Source organism: Tachypleus tridentatus, chromosome 6 (assembly GCF_004210375.1).
Source record: "Tachypleus tridentatus isolate NWPU-2018 chromosome 6, ASM421037v1, whole genome shotgun sequence".
Classification (NCBI taxonomy): Eukaryota; Metazoa; Arthropoda; class Merostomata; order Xiphosura; family Limulidae; genus Tachypleus; species Tachypleus tridentatus.
In genome coordinates, this window is record NC_134830.1 from 60,554,089 (window position 1) to 60,576,374 (window position 22,286).

The 22,286-nt window shown below is 36.8% G+C and overlaps 1 protein-coding gene and 1 long non-coding RNA gene across 16 annotated transcripts in view; both read right to left on the minus strand.

The window, feature by feature from the left end:
* LOC143252643 (zinc finger MIZ domain-containing protein 1-like) overlaps positions 1-22,286 on the minus strand; it is a 211,316-nt gene that overhangs the window by 59,333 nt on the left and 129,697 nt on the right. Inside the window, exon 1 of one of the 15 annotated variants that reach the window (XM_076505104.1) lies at positions 6,948-7,231. The exons of the other annotated variants lie outside the window; for them this stretch is intronic. The gene's annotated coding sequence lies outside the window, so the exon portion shown is untranslated. Of the gene's footprint in view, positions 1-6,947; positions 7,232-22,286 lie in introns of those variants that run through there. 15 annotated transcript variants of the gene reach the window in all.
* Positions 15,427-20,847, minus strand: LOC143252650 (uncharacterized). Its single transcript, XR_013029093.1, has 2 exons — positions 20,379-20,847; positions 15,427-15,628 (listed from the first exon to the last, which is right to left on the minus strand). It is a non-coding gene; the product is annotated as an uncharacterized LOC143252650 (long non-coding RNA).

Sequence of the window (22,286 nt, forward strand, 5' to 3'; positions counted from 1 at the left end):
TAGTTGAAGTTTAACGTCACTCAACGTCAATAACGAGTATGCCCCCCGTGAGCATCAATAACTGCTTGGCATCTCCTGCCCATGGAAGCGATGAGATGACGAATCACATCCTGTGGAATGGCTGTCCACTCAGCCTGCAAAGCTGCTGCAAGCTGAGGTAGAGTCTGCAGTTGAGGTTGTCGCCGTCGCAGACGTCGGTCCAACTCGTCCCAAAGATGTTCGATGGGGTTTAAATCTGGTGATCTGGAGGGCCAGGGAAGAACGTTGATGTTGTGGTGTCTCAAGAAGGCAGTGGTGAGTCGGGCTGTGTGAGGACGGGCGTTGTCATGTTGAAAAACGTCGTTGACGTTCACCATGATGGGTTGCACATGGGGCCTAAGAATCTCGTCGACGGTTGCGTACGGTCTGATCGGAAATCCTACGCAGCCCTGGTATGGTTGAGGCAGGAGACGTCGCAGTGGTGGTCCTATCCCGAAGGTGACGTAACCGGATGTAGCGATCTTGTGCGGGCGTGGTCACACGAGGTCTGCCAGATCGTGGACGGTCACAAGTTGATCCATGTTGTTGGTGACGATTCTATAGCCTTGTGATGGTGCTTGGATGGACATTCACAGCTCTGGCAACATCTGATCGAGATTCGCCTGCTTCCAATCGACCAATGGCGTTGTTGCGTTGTGCTTCAGTCACTCTTGGCGTAACTGTATTGCGTGTCGGTGGCTTAACACTGAGCTATGGAAACCGAGAACCCGTCACTTTTATAGGGATTTTGCACATGTTGCACTTGCAGAACATGCTGATCTCTCAAACAAATTTATTAGACACGAATGCGCTTTGGCGAAACATCCGATGTTTTCCTCCGTTTTCAAAGTGCACAACTTTTATTGTCATATTGGTCTGACAATCAGTGCCTTAACACGTGTAACATCACATACTCTGAGCTTGTAACGTTATTACAGATATTTCTCTTTAAAATAACAAAAATATCCCTTTTGCGTTTCTTTTTTTGAAGAGTATATATATATGTATGTGGGGGTGGGTGGATGATAGCTAAATATATAAATATTCAATAATTCACTTTCCAACCATTTCTTTCCACCGAAGACAAGTTCACTGCAACTTTCATTTTAACCTTTTTCGATGCAATATATCAATTATGTATTCGTTTTAGTGTTTGTTTTGAATATCGCGCAAAGCTACGTGAAGGCTATCTGCGTTAGCCGTCCATAATTTGGCATTGTAAGACTAGAGGGAAAGCAGTTAGTTATCACCACCCACCACCAACTCTTGGGTTACTATTTTACCAATGAATAGAAGGATTTATCGTAACATTATAATGCCTTCAGGGCTGAAAGAGCAAGCATATTGGGTGTGACGGGGATGTGAAGCCACGACTTTCAAATTACGACTGAAGCATTACGACAGGCATTAGATGTGATTCACCCATTTCTTTTTTAACTTTACATTATTTTGCTATACACCAGACACTTTCACATGTTACTGTTCTCTTCTAAATGAACTCACTGCATTATTCTGTATATCATTATCAGAGTTCGATGTCAAAACCTTTTTTGTTACGATAAGTAACTGACAGCGGCTAAATAGGGATTTTGAAGGGAAAGAGGTGGAACTCGTTTCTGTGAGCCATTTTGTAGTAGCAAAAATGGATGACAGCATGATTCACTTGGAAGAACGGGTAAAAAAAATTCCCCTCCAGTATTAAACCCCTACTGACTGTGCGTAACCTCATCTAAGGTATTTCGGTTTTAGAAATTCGTTTATATTTTAGTCATTAAAACTGTATATATTATAATTATATAGTTCTATTTGCTTGATGAAAGTCTCCTGATATTTAAATGTTGTCCTAATGATGAACATCGTTGAATCTGTAGATGGATGATAACAGAAATTATTTAACAAACTATCTGACACTCAGTGATGTCGAGAAAACCCACTTGTAGAGAAATATATATGCAAAAACGGCTCGTTTGGGTTGAGAAAATATTTTACGTAGAGGAGCGAACAACGTTTCGACCTTCTTCGGTCATCGTCAGGTTCACAAAGAAAGAAAGAGGTAACTGACCGGAAGCTGACCACATGTTTGAAACTGTGTGGTTGTATGGGATGGCTCGAATTGTTCATCGAAATGTTTTTTCTTAACATCTCCTCAGAACTATACAATACTATACAGTGTATCTCAGAATGGCTGGTATGGGTATTAACACTTTTATTGATAAGGAGAGAACAACGTTTCGATCTTCCTTGGTTATCTTCAGGTTAAGAAAGACAGTTTGAAAGTGACCGTTGCCGGACACGTCTTAGGGACACCCGTTATCAAGGAATACTATACAGCGTTTATTTTCATAACAATATCCATGTAATAACAGAGTCATAAGTTGAGAATTTCTGTAAGTATCGGAGAACAAAGTCCGAATTTCTTGTTCTTTTGCTTTTATTATATTACGTGATAATTCAAAAAACCAAAACAATGGTGTCAACCAATTTAACCGAGGTAACGTAGTTTCAAATGGATTATCTTGTTTTATAAGTTTTATTAATAACTAGAACTAACTTTAAAAGCCATAAAGCCTAGTGTAAACGATGTTATCATTACCCCTCGCAGTTAGCTTCCTTGCAGAAATTCGTCGTTCCTTTAAAAAAGCTTAAATACAGGGTGAAACAAGCATTTACCTGCCGATAAAAGATAATTAAATATTACAGTTGGAACCCTATTGTGTTTAGAACTTGGTTGTACGTACAATCTTCCTGTTTATTGAAACATCGAGTTGCCAACAAGTAAAGAAAAAGCTTCAAAAACGAAAATGTAGGGATGGCTAATATCAATCCTTCTCAAACAATGCAAACAAGATGGTAGGGATGGCATTTGAATCATCTCTACATAATAGCACAGGCAAGAATTAATACATATCAATATAAATAAGTATTCAATTACAATTGAGTTTAATTTTTCTGTTTTCGTCTGTTAACATTGTACTACACTGTGTGTCTGTGCTATTATGTAAGGATTATGCACATACCATTCCCTAGATTGTTTGCTTTGAAAAGGGTTGATAGCAGCCACTCCTATAATTATTCCTTTTTTGAAAGGTCCTGCATGGCTAGATGGTTAAGGCACTGGACTCGTAATCCGAGGGTCGCGGGTTCGAATCCCCGTTGCACCAAACATGTTCACCCTTACAGCTGTGGGGGTATTATATGTGACAGTCAATCCCACTATTTGTTGGTAAAAGAGTAGCCCAAGAGTTGGCAGTGGGTGGTGATAACTAGCTGTGTTCCCTCTAGTCTTACACTACTAAATTATGAACGGCTAGCGCAGATAGCCCTCGTGTAGCTTGCGCGAAATTCAAAACAAACAAACCCTTTTTTTGAAAAAGGGGTTTTTACTTGTAAAACTACGATTCTTCGTCTACAAACTATATCTAAAAGATTTACAATAAAATAACTAAAACAATTAAAAAATATGCAAAATAATTCATCACCTAGATATGAAAAATATACATAATAGTTATACTTGTATCATTTGAGGACAAAGATACAATCATAACAAATGGAAGCGAGGTGTTGTATATTTATTCGCTGTTATCGCACAAACAGCTCATGCGATATAATGTCCCGTGAAATAGCACATCGGAGCCTAACACGTAGGGTAAAAGAGGCACGTGCCCCTTACATTTTCTAGCGCATACACGATTATATTAAATTAAATTAACTTTTTTGTCCTCTTCCCGAATTTCCAACAAAATGAAGCAGTCGTGATAACAGATATAGCAGGCATGGATTTTTGACGAATACTCTCCTTTGCCTTATCTCAAGATATTTCTTTAATTTATAAATACAAATCGTTTCAAATAATGCAGGGCTAGAGGGGGGGGAGATAATGTAAAGGTTGGGTATTAAAGATAACATAATGTATGAAGTAAAAAAATATTTTCAAGATAAAATGTATGGGTAATAAATGCACGGTGTACGTAAATATAGAGCCCTGAATGCCACTATACGAGTACGGACTGTTTCGGTAAAGAACCAAAGAACGTTCACGAACTGCCACAGATTTAATCTACCTGGTTTAACCACGGAGAACATAGTGTCTTGAGTTGAGTGAACTTTGGGTCGAGAGTATAAACGTAGTTCTTCCACCCTTCACGCGTAGTCTGTGACCGACCGCTCCACTTCACGCACATTCGGTGGCCTCCTTTTATCATCGAGGAGGGGGAGGTGATTGAATACATTTGTTTTTGTTTCACTACTTGAGGAATGGGAGAAACGTCCTTAAACTGTCTAAATGTGTACAATTACAGTCCTTGTAAACTTCATGCAGATCTGAGTTGTGTAATATGTGTAGGAAAGTAAATATATAGCTGCTCCCGCAATATTTAATTCACTTGTTGAAATTACTACGTTTATGTTGAATAGCAGGGTTAGGTTTACACAAAAATGAGAGCTTTCGTATTGAGTTAAAAAAAGAAAGTTTTAAAATATTGTTAAAATGCATTAATACTATCAACTGATCGTTCTAACATCCAGGTATTCTTAATCAACTCGTAATATACAAACCTCTGTCTAACCTGTATAAAAAAACGTATTTATCTAAATAGAATAGTTGGATTACAACCTGCCCGCTACGATTTCAGTCACAGGGATTGTGAAGTTTTTTTTGTTGTTTTTTTATGAGACCTTGCAAGTGCAGGGAATATTGGTATAATACAGACAAGTAAAGATGTAGTGTGGGATTACTTAGCCTAGAGCCAAGCGCGTAAAATTTATCACGAAAGTAAAAAAATAATAATTAATTTTGAACTTCATCAATTGCTGAGTTAACAGGAAACTTCTGTTATCACCAACATTTTAATACAACACGACAATAAACACTTTTAATCAACAGAGACTAAATTAGAAATGAAATATTTTTCCAGTTTTGTTGCCTATAGAATTTTTTTTTTTTTTTTTTTTTACTTTCAGTACATACACTAACAACAATATTAGGTCATATTTTGTTCCTAAGCGACATGACATAAAAATTATTATTGGAACGTAGTGTTACCAAAACACACGAGCTTTTCGTTGTATTGGAATGAATGATTTCAATTGCTTCACCAACGAATTTACCGATCTTCGACTGCCTTGTCTGCACTTTTCTGCATCTTTGCTAGTCAAGCTTGATTTCGCAAAATTTAGTTATTTCAGTTAGCTATAAAATGTGACGTTAGGGTTTACTATGAAATTGGAGTGGTGGTATTTGCGCCATCATTTTTGAGAGGCTATACGCTAGTAAGTTATAACGATATACTGTAACACTGTACTGTCATATCAGTCTCAATGAACTTCGTACGATCATTGCAACAAAATACCATTTAACATGTAAAGTAATAGTAACGAATGAATAGATACACAACAAGCCTCGTTTTGGAATGAATTTTAACGTTTTATTTAACATTCTAGTCTAACCCTTATAAATAAGTGCTATATAATTCTAATATAAAAATGATCAACGAACGTTAACTTTTCAACACAGTACTGTTCAACCAAGAAGCAATACAAAATCCTAACTTTCTATATAACAGCAGTCTACTTTAAACCAAGAAACATACACTGTAACTATAGTTTAACCAAGCAGTGTAACTTTGTAACCTAACATGACAGTTGTCAGAAAGTTCAACTATAGGTCTAAACAAAGAGCCAATGTAACATTTTATCCTTGTAATGCAATACTGTTATTATCAATGTAACACTAACCTAGAAAACAAGCACTAAGTTGTAACCTACTTTAGCGCTGGTCTAATAAATAAGTTTTAGCTTCCAGAGTCCAAGGTACATCAGTATTATCGATGAAGTTTATAGCGTAATGTGGTATGACATTTCAATACTGCAACATTAATCTGAGATAAGCCTAATTAACGAACACAGAAACATCTTAATAGAACTCTATATAATCATTTTACTTCACACTATTTAAATAGGACTGTAGTAATGTGTCAATAATTTAAAACCGTTTACAAAAACCAAATATCGCTAACTACAATGCAACAATACTAATACATAGGAGTAATCTAAAGTAGATACGAAGTCATAACTAGTTATATCACTGTACATTCTGGTTGTGCAACTAATTTCACTAATTATTAATCCTTCAACTGCAGTTGATATTCGTATGACGCAAACATTTTGCGTGCAACATTTTGAAAGGCCCGCTGCAAAAATTCGCAAACAAAGGGTTAAACACTGTTATAATCTTTTGAAACAGATAAAAGCATAGTGAGCAATACAGCGAGATATTTGTCTTAGCAGTTTTGGTACCATGAAGACAAATTTACGTATGCAGTTTTTATCATTTTAACCCATTTTATCTGTTTGCAAAAGAAATTACTTTTGGATGCTTGTTCAGCCAATAGCGATACGCTGGTTAGACGCTTTGTAAAAAGTTATTGTTAACAGTTACTTAAACCAGTTAGGTTCAGATTCGATTACCAACATTCGATTTTACTTCATTTATTTGTATATAAATAGGGCGGAGAGAATTACCCACGTGCAGTAAATAAACCATATTCCCCCTCCATTCTTTCCTAAGAGCAATTCCAGTCTCCCCCAAAATTTAAACCTGCAACTTACAAACAACAGACAGTATTATCAATTGCAGTTTCAAAGAAACTGTGGAGAAATAGCCCCCGTATTCAGTCGTCACAACCACCATGGAAAAGTGAACTTTATGACAGGAAAAAGGATCATGGATTATTTGCTGACAGGACCATCCAATATTAACCACCCAAATTCACTCACAGCATTACCATCCTTTAATATCAAACTTTGGAAACCCATCAGAAATTCGGTTGATTTTTTCTCTCCCACCTCTTGTGGGAAATGGCGAGTTAAGTCCTCACATTTAAAATAAATATATAAATAAATAAAGGTCAATAAATTTGTTATAACAATACCTTAAAGTTTATAGAAGAGGAGTCCAAACACGAGGATATATAGTTGCACAATTTGCACTTGAAAAAAAACACATGAATATTCTCTAGCTATTTGTCTTTCACGTGTACGTGCTACTCACATCACACTCTACGTTATACAATTGCGCTACCACATAGAACAAACGTAAGCTGGAAAAGTGGCTTTTCAGCACGTCAATAAAACGCTAGCCACGTAATCACTTGCGTATTCACAAACACGACAAATTATTGTAAACGGTCGAATAAAACAACCTTCGTGATAGACCTCTTTGTTAGTGGTTTTAGCAGAAAAGGGGGCGTTGCTCTTTATCGTTCCTTCAAGACGGATGGTTTATTTTCATTGGTGGACATACTGAAGTGAGTCAGAGTTTAACGATGACGAAGATAGCGTTGATTTGCCTAAGTGATGAAGTACACTGCCTAAGGGCTTACACAGGTGTATACCCTTTACACAAATACAGGTAGAAGGAAACAAGCCCCAGCCGAAACCACGAACCAGTGTTAGGCTTTCTAATATAATTAAGATATGAACTAAATTGACCTAGCTGTTAAGGTATATGAACTCAATTTGAACAATTTTATCCCAACACGTTAGACTCTGATGCCACCTTGAATGTTTCTGAACTTCTTAAAGACAACTGAAATGTGAAGAAAAAAACAATAATTTATAGGACTTTGACATCATTTTTCTCTTTAATATCCTGAAGGCTAATTATAGATTGGTAAATATTTTGTTAAAAATAAGGAAAATATATCATTACGTTTGCTTAATTTGCAATGAGGGAAGAGAGACTAAAACCATCTGCTTGTTTGAAAAAATAGATCAGTTAAGTACATAATCATTTCGAGAAGGATAAAGAAACTTCCAGTGTAGATTAACGAATTATTTATCCTTAGACACCTTTTCACAATATAATGTCTAAAACTAAACGACAGTTATTGGTAACATTAAGTTCATTGTATAATTGAAATCCGTTTAGTGTTACAAAACATGGGCGTCCCATGGGCGTCCGCAGAAAGGGCGAGAGGGAACACTTGTGCCCTTACATTTCACACACAACTCTGCAGGTATTATGATGTAAGCTTTATGTCGTACTTACACTAAATATTTTTACTAATTTTCATTGAAACTAAATTAAATATGTGCTTACGTTTTAGCACATATTTTTTTTTGTCTGTTGATTTACAGTGTAAAAGCTGATATTGCCTACATACATGTTTTGCCCCACTCTTCCACCTTGAAACTATATTTCTGTGAGCATCCGTGGGTACAGATACGAATTGTTCATCAGGAATTCTCACCACTGTCATATGACTTCTACACACCAATGATCAGGTCGTTAGTTTTTCTTAGGCTTATTAAGTACCACGTCACAGTTCGTTGGAATACAAAAACAAAAATATTATTGAGAGAAAAAATTCCCCCTTCAAACAAAACAAAACAAAACAAAACAAAAACAATGTTGTTTTGTGAACCAGAGCGCAGAAGCCAAACAATTCTAGTCATCTAACCTATCCAAACACATTTTGATAAGCAGGAACTGACCTCAACGAATTATGTTATTTTCGTACTCTTGCTGCTTATTGGAAATATCGTGCGCAGACGCAGATACTGCGTTTTGACATGCATAGTGGGCCAAAGTGACTGTCTTTTCATTTCGTACTTGTTTGTTTGTTTGTTTTGAATTTCGTGCAAAGCGACATGAGAGCTATCTGCGCTAGCCGTCCCTAATTTAGCAGTGTAAAACTAGAGGGAAGGCAGCTAGTCGTCACCACCCACCGCCCATTCTTGATCTACTCTTCTACCAAAGAATAGTGGGATTGACCGTAGATTGTAACGCTCTTACGGCTGAGAGGGTGAGCATGTTTGGTGTGACGGGGATTCGAACCCGCGACCCTCAGCTTACGAGTCGAACGCCCCACCTGGCCGTGCCGAACTTCTCCTGTTTGGAAATATTTAATAAAGTATTTAACACTATATTAACATTTTGTTAACTTGCGTTGCACCTGAAAAACATTAAAGTTTGTAATTTGAACGTTCACGGCCAAATCGAAGATGGGTGTTAGAAAAGAGGTATTACTCCACCCTCACATAAATGAGTGAACAGTCTAATTACACAGATTATTTTATAACGACGTTGTGTATACGTTGTTGAAAACGAGCCCCACCACTCATCAAAAGGAAGAGTCAATGTGTATTAGATTATGCCATAAGTTTTGTAGATGTCCAGACACTGCGATTCTAGTTTTACTCTGCAATACTTTACGGCGTAAACTTTGAACTGAACACTAAAATGTTTGTTTTTAATAAGAGCAATATTCTAGAGTTATTCGATATTATAGTTTACAACCTTGGAGAGTTTGGAAGTTTTCAAGCTCAACGTATAAAACAATTAAGCATAGGTGCACGTTATCCAGCAGAGCTTAATTTGAAAGTGTCTACTTACAAGGCAGTCTTAAGAAATAACCTGAAGAAATTATTTTCGTGAAGACGAAATATACCCTCAGATTCGCACAGAGTGTTGTAATAAGTATAGACATAAAAACGTTAAATGTTTTTTTTTTCTGAATTAAAAGACAATCTGTAAAAATGCTACATAACCTGACCACTCCGAATTGTCTATTAAATGGTTTTTCCGTCGTGATTTTAGCACATGTATATGCATATAGATTTTGACACTGATATGACAATTCATAATATAGCTTCGCTGTCACATGGAAATGTAATCAAACAAACAAAACATTCCCATGGTTACCACCAGCCGTTAATGTGCGAAAAGTTCGTTCTGGAACTGAGTAGAGCATGAACAATATTAAATACAGTAATTAGAAAACTGCTTTTGATTGATAGTGAATTTGAGGTTCAAGCTCATTCCTTTTCTTCAGATATCATTTAGTATATTTTTCCTTCAAATGTTCAAACGTAAATTCACCTCTAGTTCTCATACAAAATGCAAAGTATGTTTCGTTGATTCTATTTATATTGTCAAAATAATGTTTTGGAAGACCACTGACAAAAAATACATTTCTGCATATCAATTTTTTTAGACCTTACCAAGACTAGTGTAGACTAGGAGTTTCTAAACTTCAAGTAGGTCTCCAATACTTTTCACACACCCTGGCTGTGCATCGTCATCCAATGATCCGATAGCAATCCCAAATAACAACCATACTGAGGTGGCTTAATTTTTTATTGCCGTATTTTCTTATAAACACCTTAAATATAAATAAAATTATGTAATCATGTCTACTGCGGTGAATAAAATTCTCACTGAAAGATTTTAATTTATCCGGTGTTAGGAAAGTTTTGAAAATAATATTTACACATTAGCCCCCGTTGACACCTTTCCTGGGCCTCAGTTTGATCCGGTTTGTTTCGTATATTCGTGAAAAGATACACGAGAGTTAGCTGTGCTAGCCTTCCCTGATTGTGAAGACAGATTGTTAACCTGCGACACCCTTAGGTACTCTAATCAAATAGTGGGATTTGATCATCACTCGTATAATGTATCTACAACCCCAGAGTGCAGAGTGCGATCCCCCTCCCAGCAACAGAAATACGAATAATGGATTCTAGAGTCAACAGTCCGGCATGTAAGTACTAAGTCACGCTAGGCCTCCCAGTTTGGAAACCACTGGTGTGGATAGCAGAACCATCTTTATGATACAGCCATTGCTACAGTTTGGAAACCACTGGTGTGGATAGCAGAACCATCTTTATGATACAGCCATTGCTACAGTTTGGAAACCACTGGTGTGGATAGCAGAACCATCTTTATGATACAGCCATTGCTACAGTTTGGAAACTACTGGTGTGGATAGTAAAACCATTTTTATTATACAGCCATTACTACAGTTTGGAAACAACTGGTGTGGATAGCAGAACCATCTTTATGATACAGCCATTGCTACAGTTTGGAAACCACTGGTGTGGACAGCAGAACCATCTTTATGATACAGCCATTGCTACAGTTTGGAAACTACGGGTGTGGATAGCAGAACCATCTTTATGATACATCCATTGCTACAGTTTGGAAACCACTGGTGTGGATAGTAAAACCATTTTTATGATACAGCCATTACTACAGTTTGGAAACTACTGGTGTGGATAGCAGAACCATCTTTATGATACAGCCATTGCTACAGTTTGGAAACCACTGGTGTGGATAGTAAAACCATTTTTATGATACAGCCATTACTACAGTTTGGAAACAACTGGTGTGGATAGCAGAACCATCTTTATGATACAGCCATTGTTACTTTATGTGGATAATGAAATCAAAAAACAAACCCGTCCTGGAAATAAGCTTAGTATTACATAACACAGGAGTCCGGTAGCTTCCTACAGGTTGTGCAAAATCTAAAGAGAGAAAAGTATGTTTTGAAATTGAAACACAATGGTGAAATCTTTTCACAAGACTTAATAGCCAGTGGGTTGATTCTCAAACAAAGCTTTCTGTCACTCTTATTTTACATTATGAATATAAATTTGAATTCCTTGTGGCATCTAGAATTTGAATTGACCACCAGCTTGGCCGAATTTCAGGTTATGAAGGCGTAAACCGCATACTCCATCTAAATATCTACACAAAGCACGGTAGTGGCCGCACATGTTGCATAATACAAGATCTGGTTTCTCAGCTCTGTAAAGACATTCTCCATGTTTTTTGCGACTTATGTCTATAGAGGTAATGAAGAAAGACTCAACAATGCTTATTTTTTTGCAGTAAGATTGATTGGTTTGATGTTTTATGGCGCAAAGAAACTAGGCTATCTGCGCCTGCAGTAAGATAGCAGAGTGGGGTATATGTCTGAACAGGACACTTCTACTATTTCCTACATGGAACACAGTCCGGACACCCTCCTCCATAAACTCCGCATCTTCGTATCCAAATTTATTAAGAGATAAGTTAGTGTGACAGTAAAATGTTTTTTTTTTAAACCAGTAACAGTTTATTTCTTTTATCATAATACGTTTTCTTTGTTTTTTTAGTTTTAAATAGAATGCCGGAACCCGTGGCACCCCTTTGTAGCCCATCCGTTCCCAGAATTCTGTCGTACTGACTCGTAGACTGGGTGTTAAATAATGTTAACACTGATTACTTTAAAATATCCTTTATTTTCTTTTTCCAGTCATGTCACTCCGATCTCAACATACACAGTAAAGGCTAAACTCAAGTACTGTGTAACATATTGTTTTGTTTGACGTGAAGTGTTTATCGCACTAAACCTATGCATTCAACGATAACGACTGTAACCATGGTGATTGTGATTGTAAAGAGTTCATGGAATTTATGAGTATTGTTATTGTTAGAATAAAGTCGAACAAGATACACTCATATATATTGAAACAATTTACACAACTAGACGCACTTTCGCAGTGTCCCCGAAAGTGTTCTGTAAATAAAACTAAAATTAAGAGTAACAAATATTTTTATTTTTTGCTTTTGAAATTCATATGTTACACTGTGCTGTAGCTAACAAGGTGCATATTTATTATCGTTATTTGTGGCATACACACGTTTTACGGACGTCACTACTGTAGAAGTTGCAACGTTAAGTGTTCCTCATGTGACGTTATTTCAGGTCTTCTGACTGGCCAACAGGCAACGTATTACTGTAAAATGGTGAAGTGGTTAAAAACGTAGGGGAAAATTATCCACCAAATATGTGCAAAACAAAACAAACAAAAAATCAAATGACCACTAAGATCATTTGCACACTATAATTCCCCCAGTGGTACAGTGGCATATCTGCGGTCTCACACCGCTAAAAATCGGTTATCGGTACTGCTGGTAGGCAGAGCACAGATAGCCCATCGTGTATTTTTGTGTTTAATTCCAAACAAACAAACTATAAAATCAATCTCTTATATTACACTGAATCGACCAGAATTCCGTATGGAGACGGTATCATAACATGGAAGGAAAAAATGCCAGATATTTTATTAGTATGATTTTAATGGTATTATCCCTATTATAAAAGTGTTTCTAAAACAAACTGTACACTGTACACTGTAAACGAGATCTTTGCGTTATGCATTACTAACGAACCAATATATATATAAACAAAAACTACTTCAATGTAGTAGTAGTTTAAAAATATCCTTGAAAACAGTACGATAGATATAATTAAGTACACGTTACAAATACAAGAAGAAAACAAAACAAATATTTAATTTATCTGTCTTCAACGGAGTTTAAGACAGTTAAATGAGCTCGACTGATATTTTTATGTTTCGATCGAGTTCCTTACTTTGGGGCCGTTGGTATATTATAAGGTTGTTTGTTTTGAACTTCGACCAAAGCTACTAGAGGGCTATCTGTGCTATCCGTCCCTAATTTTGCAGTGTAAGACTAGAGGGAAGGCAGCTAGTCATCACTACCTACCGCCAACTCATGAGCTACTCTTTTACTAACCAATAGTGAGATTGACCATCACATAACGCTCCCACGGGTGAAAGGGCGAGCATGTTTGATGTGATGAGGATTCGAACTCGCGACCCTCAGATTACGAGTCGAAAGCCTTATTAACCACCTGGCCATGCCAGGCCTTGTATTATAAGAATTATGTTCAAACTCACTAATTCGTTTGACAAGAGCATTGCATCAGTTGGCGGTGGGTGGTGTGAGATTAACTCCCTTCCTCCTAGCCTATCATTTGAAAATTAAAGAGAACTAGTGCAGGTGGCCCTCGTGTGCGGAATTCGTCACGCAAAGAAATAATAGAATGGTTTTACCTTCAACATTGAAATATATCAATGTAACTTAATCAAATTACGACAGCTGTTAGGGAAATGAGTAGTAAAGGAAGGCAAGAACTCAAAGGGGTTCTTATAACGTGTCTCAACAATCACGTTATAAATATGGGTCAAGTAACCATACCGTAAAATAGGTTGTTTGGGTTCTTTATGTCCTTGTGATGCATAACTACAAAAAAAAGAAACGAAAGAAGTGGAACTGTATATGTGTTTACATAGGAATTTGGAACACACAAGCATTCGATTCTGCGAAATAAATTAATAACATGTTGTGTATAAGTCATGCTGTTTAATCACTGTCTGTACGTAACGCGGTCCTGGTGGTGCTGGCGAAGTTACATTTTGTCATAAAGCTAGAACACGTGCCTGTTATTAACGGGTCTTCTTTTAAGGAAAATAATATTTTTGTATATTGTTTCGAGTTGTACAGTGGTAAGTCTACGGATTTACAACGGTAAAATCAGGGGGTTCGATTCCCCTCGGTGGACTCAGCAGATAGCGCAATGCGGCTTTGCTATAAGAAAACACACACAAACTTTAAACATTTGAATTTGATAAGCCATTTATTCACATTGGCACTCCCTGGAAATAATAGGTTATAATATCCAACGAGTAGATTAATGTATTTAAAGTTAATAAACGCTACTGCTCGATCGCAAAGGATAAAATTGCACATACAAATAACGCTGTAATAATCTGAAGTAATTTTCTAGAATTCCTTGAAACTCCTTCAAGAACAATAGCACGAAACCATAGACACATACAGTTAGTTAGATACGCTAAGCCTTAATTAGTCAGACACAAAAAGGTTTAGCTGCAATATATTAAGTGCCATCCAATTGAAAATCTAAAAGATTTCTTTTTGTTTGTTGGTTGGTGTGCATAAAACGTAACAATGGACTAGCTATGTCACTCTAACTGCAGAGAACGAACTCCGAGTTTTATCGTCATAAGCACTAGAAATACTACGAGCTACTGGAGAGAGTCAGTATTGTAAAACATGTCACTATGCATGCGCAGTATTATCTTTTTCTGATTCAAATTAAAATGCTATTACAAAAAATGAAAATTTTAATTCGTTATTAAACTTATAGTCATAAAATACTCCCTTTTTCAACAGTCTATATTCTAGAAATACTTTATTGAGGTCTTAAAATTTGCAGTTTGGTTTCATTTTCGCGCAAAGACACGTAAGTGTTACCCGCTTCTAATTTAGTACTGAAAGGCTACGAAACCCAGCTAGTCATAGGTACCCACCACCAAATCTTGGGTTACTCTTTCACATACGATTGACTGTGACATTATAACGCCCCCACGGGTGAAAGAACGAGCATGTGTGGTGTGACGGGAATTCGAACCTGTAACTCTCTAATTGTGAGTTGAACGCTCTAACCACCTGACCATGCCAGGCCTGAAAAAAATTGCAAAATTAAATATTATATATGTGTGTGTGTGTGTGTTCAATATTTTTAGAGCATTCATTGATGGAATATCCATTTTGATATGATAACTTTAAGACAATTTTCCGGTATAATAAATTTTGGTCACTTTGTGAAAGTCTACAAAATAGAATACTTTTTATTTGATAATTTGATCCACGTTTCATTCACAAAAACAATTTTTTGTTTAACCCTTTAGTGGTTTTCGTTTGAAATTCTTGTTAGAAATGTGAATCGTGCGCGCAGAATCAACAGACAAAAGCCTTTTCAAAACATTGGTAATTTATTCAGTTGGAAATTGTTTGATTTTTATGAGAATACGGATCCGAGATGTCATCAAGTCACTGCAGTGTTTCCACTCGAAGAGACAACTGAACGTATGCAAGTTGACGATAATTCTGGCTTTCAACTTGAATTACCTGATAATAATTTTGAGCGTGATGTAACCGGAAAAAAGTATCCTCCTAAAGGATTAAATAACTGAATTAATTATTGTGGTTCAGTTCTAGTCAAATAAAAATGTCTCATGTACTACCCCCTGAGATTTCACTAACCTATAGAAGCTTATAGTTTCTGTCATGCTAAAGTCTTCATCGTTTCAATGAATGTTTATCACACATCACATATTACTTGCGAATCATTAACGTTGTTGTTTTAATTCTAAGTGTATTTTTTATCGCAAGCTTCTCCACTCATGGCAATTCGTCAATTTTGGTCCGGCATGGCCAGGTGGTTAAGGCGCTTGACTCGTAATCTGAGGGTTGCAGGTTCGAATCCCATTCACACCAAACGTGCTTGCCCTTTCAGCCGTGGGGCGTTATAATGTGACGGTCAATCCCACTATTCGTCGGTAAAAGAGTAGCCCAATAGTTGGCGGTGTGTGGTGATGACTAGCTGCTTTCCCTCTAGTCTTACACATTGCTAAATTAGGGACAGCTAGCGCAGATAGCCTTCGTGTGGCTTTGCGCAAAATTAAAAAGCAAACAATCATCAAGTGTTTTTCTAGATTACGTGGCTGTAGTACAAAACTGTATTAATCCTCTAACGAATCATTCATTTTTCACAGACGTTTGCTTTGACATTTAACAGTCAGTCAAGAATACTGTGATCGCACGAATTTTGTCTTTTTAATAAACATTTTAAAATGGCATTGATTGATATGATAATTGTTCATTCAGATGTGCACAATTAATATTTTAGAACCAAAACTTGAATTGACGGGATCATTCTATGAAATAAAAAAATCTCCCATGGTCATCACCACTCACCGCCAACTCTTGGGCTACCTTTTTATCAACGAATAGTGGGATTGACCCTCACATTATAACGCCCCCCCCGGCTTAAAGGGCGAGTATGTTTGGTGCGACCGGCATTTAAACCTGCGACCCTCGGATTACGACTCGAACGCCTTAACACGTTTAGTCATGCGGACCTAGTGCAAAGTCAATGTAAGATTGCAAATAATAGTAATTTTAATGTTTTAAAATCAGGGCAAAGTCAAGGTATGATTACAAATAACAGCAGGCAAAACGTTTTAAAATTGTGTTTATGTGGCAAAAACAGATACTTAGTTCCACTTTTACAACTTTTCGGCTATAATAACTAGTACCGTAATATTATTAATTTGCACACTTTTTTACTCTGCGCATCGATGTAATTAAAATACTAAATAAGGGTAAAAATAAAAGGTAAAAATTCACCTCTCTCGCTTTTTAAAAGTGCACTTCAATAATCAGTCACGTGCCTGAAATTAAAAATAGCCTCAATACCACCTACGGTTCCAGACGTTTTGGACACACCCTGTACGTTTAGAGTTGTAGTGTGTAGAAACTACAGTACAGACTTGTGATTTTTTTAAGGAACGCATAAATATCGACTTTTTGTTATGCTACAAAATTATTATTTTTTTAAACTCTTCATATATTTTTTTTATACTTCCGTACTGTAGTATTGACCAGACGTATCGGATTTAACCACCAACAACCTGGCAGGTTAGTGACCTTTAACAGGCAAGGATAAGAATACACCCACTTTCTCACTATATACAAATTAAATACAAAAATAATGAAAAACACCTTATTCACAGTCAACACAAAATACAAAAAGACTGATCTTTGCTTCAGTGTGATAGCCTAAGGTTATCATAGGCACATGCTCTGCTCTTACCTTAATCATTATTGATTTAGAAGAAAGATAGACACCCCGTTACTTAAATGTGGCGTTTTAAACTTTTTAGTATTAGTGCCTCTCCAATACCTAAACACACAGGCTGAGCCCCCTCTCACCTAATGATAAAATATAAAATTTAAATAGTAGACACATTAAGGTAATAAATAAAGCATAATCTTAGTTTGGTCTTTTAAAATTACAAGCGTAAACATTATTGTGTAGACATGTTTATTACAATAAAGAAAATTCTCGCTGAAGACACTTTGTTCGATGTTACGGGAGTTTCAAAGAGAAGAACTCTGCACGTGCTATGGACCGCTTGCTCTGTCTTGTGGATCTTATTCTGGGAACTTAAGAGTTGAATAGAATACGTCGTGTTTTATTACTTTTAGTTCACAAATACTTTAACGAAAATCGTATTTTCTGGTCCTGTGAGGTTAACCCATTCATGGACTATTTACTAAGTATTTAACTCTTTAAATAAATGTGTTTGTTTTTTTAGCAAAAAGCCACAAAATGGGCTGTGTTTTGCCCACCATGAATATCTAAACTCGGCTTTTAGCGAGTAAGCCTTCAGTCTAACTATTGAATCACTGGGGAGTGTTTAAGAGAAACACAGAAGTATGTCTTAACTCCATGAAGTTAGAAAATTAAGCCACCAGGTGGCGGAACTGTGGATAACCCTTTATCTCCAAAGCTACCATCACAACATAGACCTTTTACTCTAATCTTTCTATTTGATTTTATTCATGGCAGAAATTTAGTTTCTAAAAGAAAGAAACTTTCCTCAACTTAGGAACTCGCACATGATAAACTTCACTTACTAACAGCGCGTTAATGAAAATGTTTTCCTTAAGTACTAATTTTATTCGAGAGCAAAAGTAATAACGAATCTTGTAAAACCCGCAGATCAGTCGAAAGTTAAAATATCATCCAGCAACATATAGTAACCATTATTTACATTTGTTACACATAGCTTCAGTCTGCGAACGGGAAAACAGTTATACGATAAGCACGTGCTCGAATTTTCATCGTCCATGTCGCAAGACCCATAGCTGTCATATTTAGGAATGTGATTCCAATTTACCCCATATATCGCTAGTATTTATGGGAGTTCGTCTGTCCCCTCATTTAGATGGCATTTCCAAAACAGAATATCGATCCTGTCCATATCTGCTAGTAGGTGGCGCAGGGTATCTAAAATGTTATATTTTCAGTTTACCCCTGAATAAGAAGGGTCCACTTTTCGAAAGCGCTCAGGCCATATGTTTTTTGTTTTTTTTTTATAATTTAGTATCAAGCCTTTTTGGGCCTAAGTGTTTTTCTGACATCATACAATATTATATTAGTATAATATTTAACGTAACTCTCTAAATATTTCTCGATTGTTTGTTTATTTTTGGGCATGCACGCAAAGTTATTCAAGGACTATCTGCGATAACCATCAATAATTTTTAATAAATAGACTATAGGAAAGGTAGCTGGTTAATATTACTCGCTTAATCTCGGGCTTTTACTCTTTCCTTACCAAATAAGGGGATTTTTACCATCACCCATAAAACGTAACTGCCGCCTCAAAGCGCGAAGTTTTTGTTGTTGTTTTTTTGTAACAGGAATCGAACGATACATCCGCAAATCCATAACCCGACACGCTAACCACTGGGCCACACTCGACCAAATGTGTATCAACCAGAGGAAAAATAAATCTTTCCAAAATTAACACGATTTGGTTTTGTAAATTATATAAAAGACGATGATATTATTACTATTATAAATCCAGCTTCAACGTGAATCGCTAAAGCGGAATTGAATTCATTGAATCATAATGAATAGTTGGAGTCTTATTATTAAGACTTCTTTCAACGCTGACAACCATAACTGTGAATCGTCTTCCCTCAGAACTGCTCTAACCTCTGTCCCTATCGCTTGACATCCGGTTTTCATGAATGAAGTGAGGGCAAAGAGAAGGAAACTAGCGACTAACAAGAGACGCGAGAAGAAAACGATGGTGAGATTTATTTTTAGGTTTAAAGGGAGACCGCGTATCTTCTTGTTTCGTTCTTTCAGTTCTCGCCAGGAGTATGAGAACGCACATCTTTTCTAACAGACAAAAAGCTGTGGTGAATGAAAAAAACACAACAAAAAACCGAAAAAAAAGTTGTATACGAAGGGGGAGTGTAGGAACTTCCTGCATCTGCACGTGCATTTTATTCATTGCTTTCGGCAAACACTACCATTCAAAAATAGTCTTGATGAGATCTCTCACGAGTAATGGAAGTTTATTTGATTTCTTTTATTACCTAAAACCGTGGCAACCGCACTATACATCTAAGTATTTTTTTTTCTATAACCATCAGTTAGAACCATTATTACAATATTGTAATTTGAAAATTTTGAACCGTATCTTACAGTTTATATGCTAACTTGGTTACTGGTTGTATTTTCATACTTGTCTAACTTAGTCGCTGTTCCTGCGATCATATGTACGTTTTTGTTTGTTTGTTTATGTAATAATGAAATTCTTAAGTTTAACTGTTCTCTGCAACGTGAAAAATGTAATATTTCTGTCACAATTTGAAATTTTATTCGTAATTTCTATGTATAGTGTCTTTGACCATTTTTATCTGGACAGTTTGTAACTTCGAATACTCTGAAGAAAAAAAATCGAAAACGTAAGCCAGACGCTGAAACTGGCTGATATTAGGCCAGCTTTTGTAAATAGCTTTTTGTGTTATGAAGCTGTATGCGTGTGTGTTTCCTTATAGCAAAGCTATATCCGGCTATCTGCTGAGTCTACCGAGGGGAATCGAACCCCTGATTTTAGCGTTGTAAATCCGTAGACTTGCCACTGCATTCGCGGAAGACGAAGAGATTAGGCCTCGCTGAAGTTTACATTTTGGTATGGAAATATTTATCGGCAAGAATATACATATATATATATTTATAATTTAGAATTATCAATTCCAAACACAATTTTAAATTTCATTCATTCCTCGATATGTCACATAGAGACAGTTCTCATAAAACTTGCTCTCATACACCCACCTTTTCCCCTTCAACTATTCCAACACGACCACAAACAGGCTGGAAACTTTACACTTCAACGTTCATCAGCTAACTTTGTGTTCTGGATAACACAACATAGATACATGAACTGTGGTAACATGTGTATTCGTATGTGCAGAAGCGTAGTGTGGAGTCAAGGCCGGTTTCTCTTTTATTTACATAAAACAAACATCCGTACTCTTCGATTAATCAGTTTTTTCATCTCGTTTACATGAGGAAAATTATTTTACAAGACTTGCATCTGATTACTGTCCTGTGTGAATAATTGCGGTATCTGTCAGACCACAAGAATTATGTATAGAAATTCTTGATTTGTTTGTTTGTTTTTGAATCGCGAAAAGCTACGCGAGGGCTGTCTGCGCTGAAGCAGCGGCACCTTTGGTGTAACGGGGATTTGAACCCGGGACCCTCAGATTAAGAGGCGAACGCTCTAACCACCTGGCCATGCCGTCCCTTCTTCCTTTGTAAACATCAGAAAAACACGTATTTAAATATCCAACTCGTTTGTAAGATAGAAAATATTTAAAGTGTTTTGCCAACGAAGCTAATTTGTTTGTTTGTTTGTTTTATTATTACACACAAAGGGTTACCCGACTTTTAGCAGTATAAGTTCGCAGATACACTGCTGTGCCATTAAGGAGTCTCCAAAGGGCTAAAACAGTACCTTTAGCAACAGTATTTTCTTCACAAGTAACCTGCTTGTAGTTGGGAAACTGAAATGCCACGACTTTGTTGTTTGTTTTTGAATTTCGCGCATAGCTGCACGAGGACTATCTGTTCTCTGCCAATCACGGGCATCAAATCCTGGTATCTAGCCTGTTTACATTTTGAAGTAATATACTTTGATTTTTGAATCTCACTCAAACCTACACAAGGTCTATCAGCGCTAGTCGTCCTTAATTTAGCAGTGTAAGACTAAAGGGAAGACAGCTAAGTCATCACCACCCACCGCCAATTCTTGGATTACTCTTTTACTAACTAATAGTGGGATTGACTGTAACGTTATAACGCCCCCACGGCTGAAAGGGCTAACATATTTAATGTGATGGAGATTCGAACCCACGACCCTCAAAAAAACTAGGAAAACATTCAGATCAATTCTAAAGTATGAAATGATATATCAGTCTACAATACCTTAAAACTAGACACTGACGTTTGAGAAATGTCTCGTGCTTAACGAACCTACAATGTGATGTTTACGTATTCTATTTTTACATTTATAAACGAGTAATCAGATATATCAGAAATTCTAATTAAATCTTTTCAGGGCCCGGCATGGCTAAGCGTGTTAAGGCGTGCGACTCGTAATCTGAGGGTTGCGGGTTCGCATCCCCGTCGCGCCAAACATGCTCGCCCTTTCAGCCGTGGGGGCGTTATAATGTGACGGTCAATCCCACTATTCGTTGGTAAAAGAGTAGCCCAAGAGTTGGCGGTGGGTGGTGATGACTAGCTGCCTTCCCTCTTGTCTTACACTGCAAAATTAGGGACGGCTAACACAGATAGCCCTCGAGTAGCTGTGTGCGAAATTCAAAAACAAACAAACAAACAAAACAAAAATCTTTTCAGTGGCATATTTGAAAGTACGTCTATTAATAATGTATGCTTCTTTTGTCGCCCGAGCATACCAAATTAGAGATTATTAGGTCCAAGGTTCGAAGCGCAATATATTGCTGAAGACGGTCTACGTTATTATAATTGTGGCAATAAATGTTTATATTTAGTTGATAACAGTGGTAATATTGCTGACAGGTTGCTCTTCCTCTAAAGTGTGGATGGCTACTAGGGTCTTTGACTTGGATCTTTAGCCCAAGTCTCATATAAGGTGCTCTTCATATTCAAAATGTTAATATGAGTACTTAGGTCTCTAAGATAATTTTGTATCGCCTA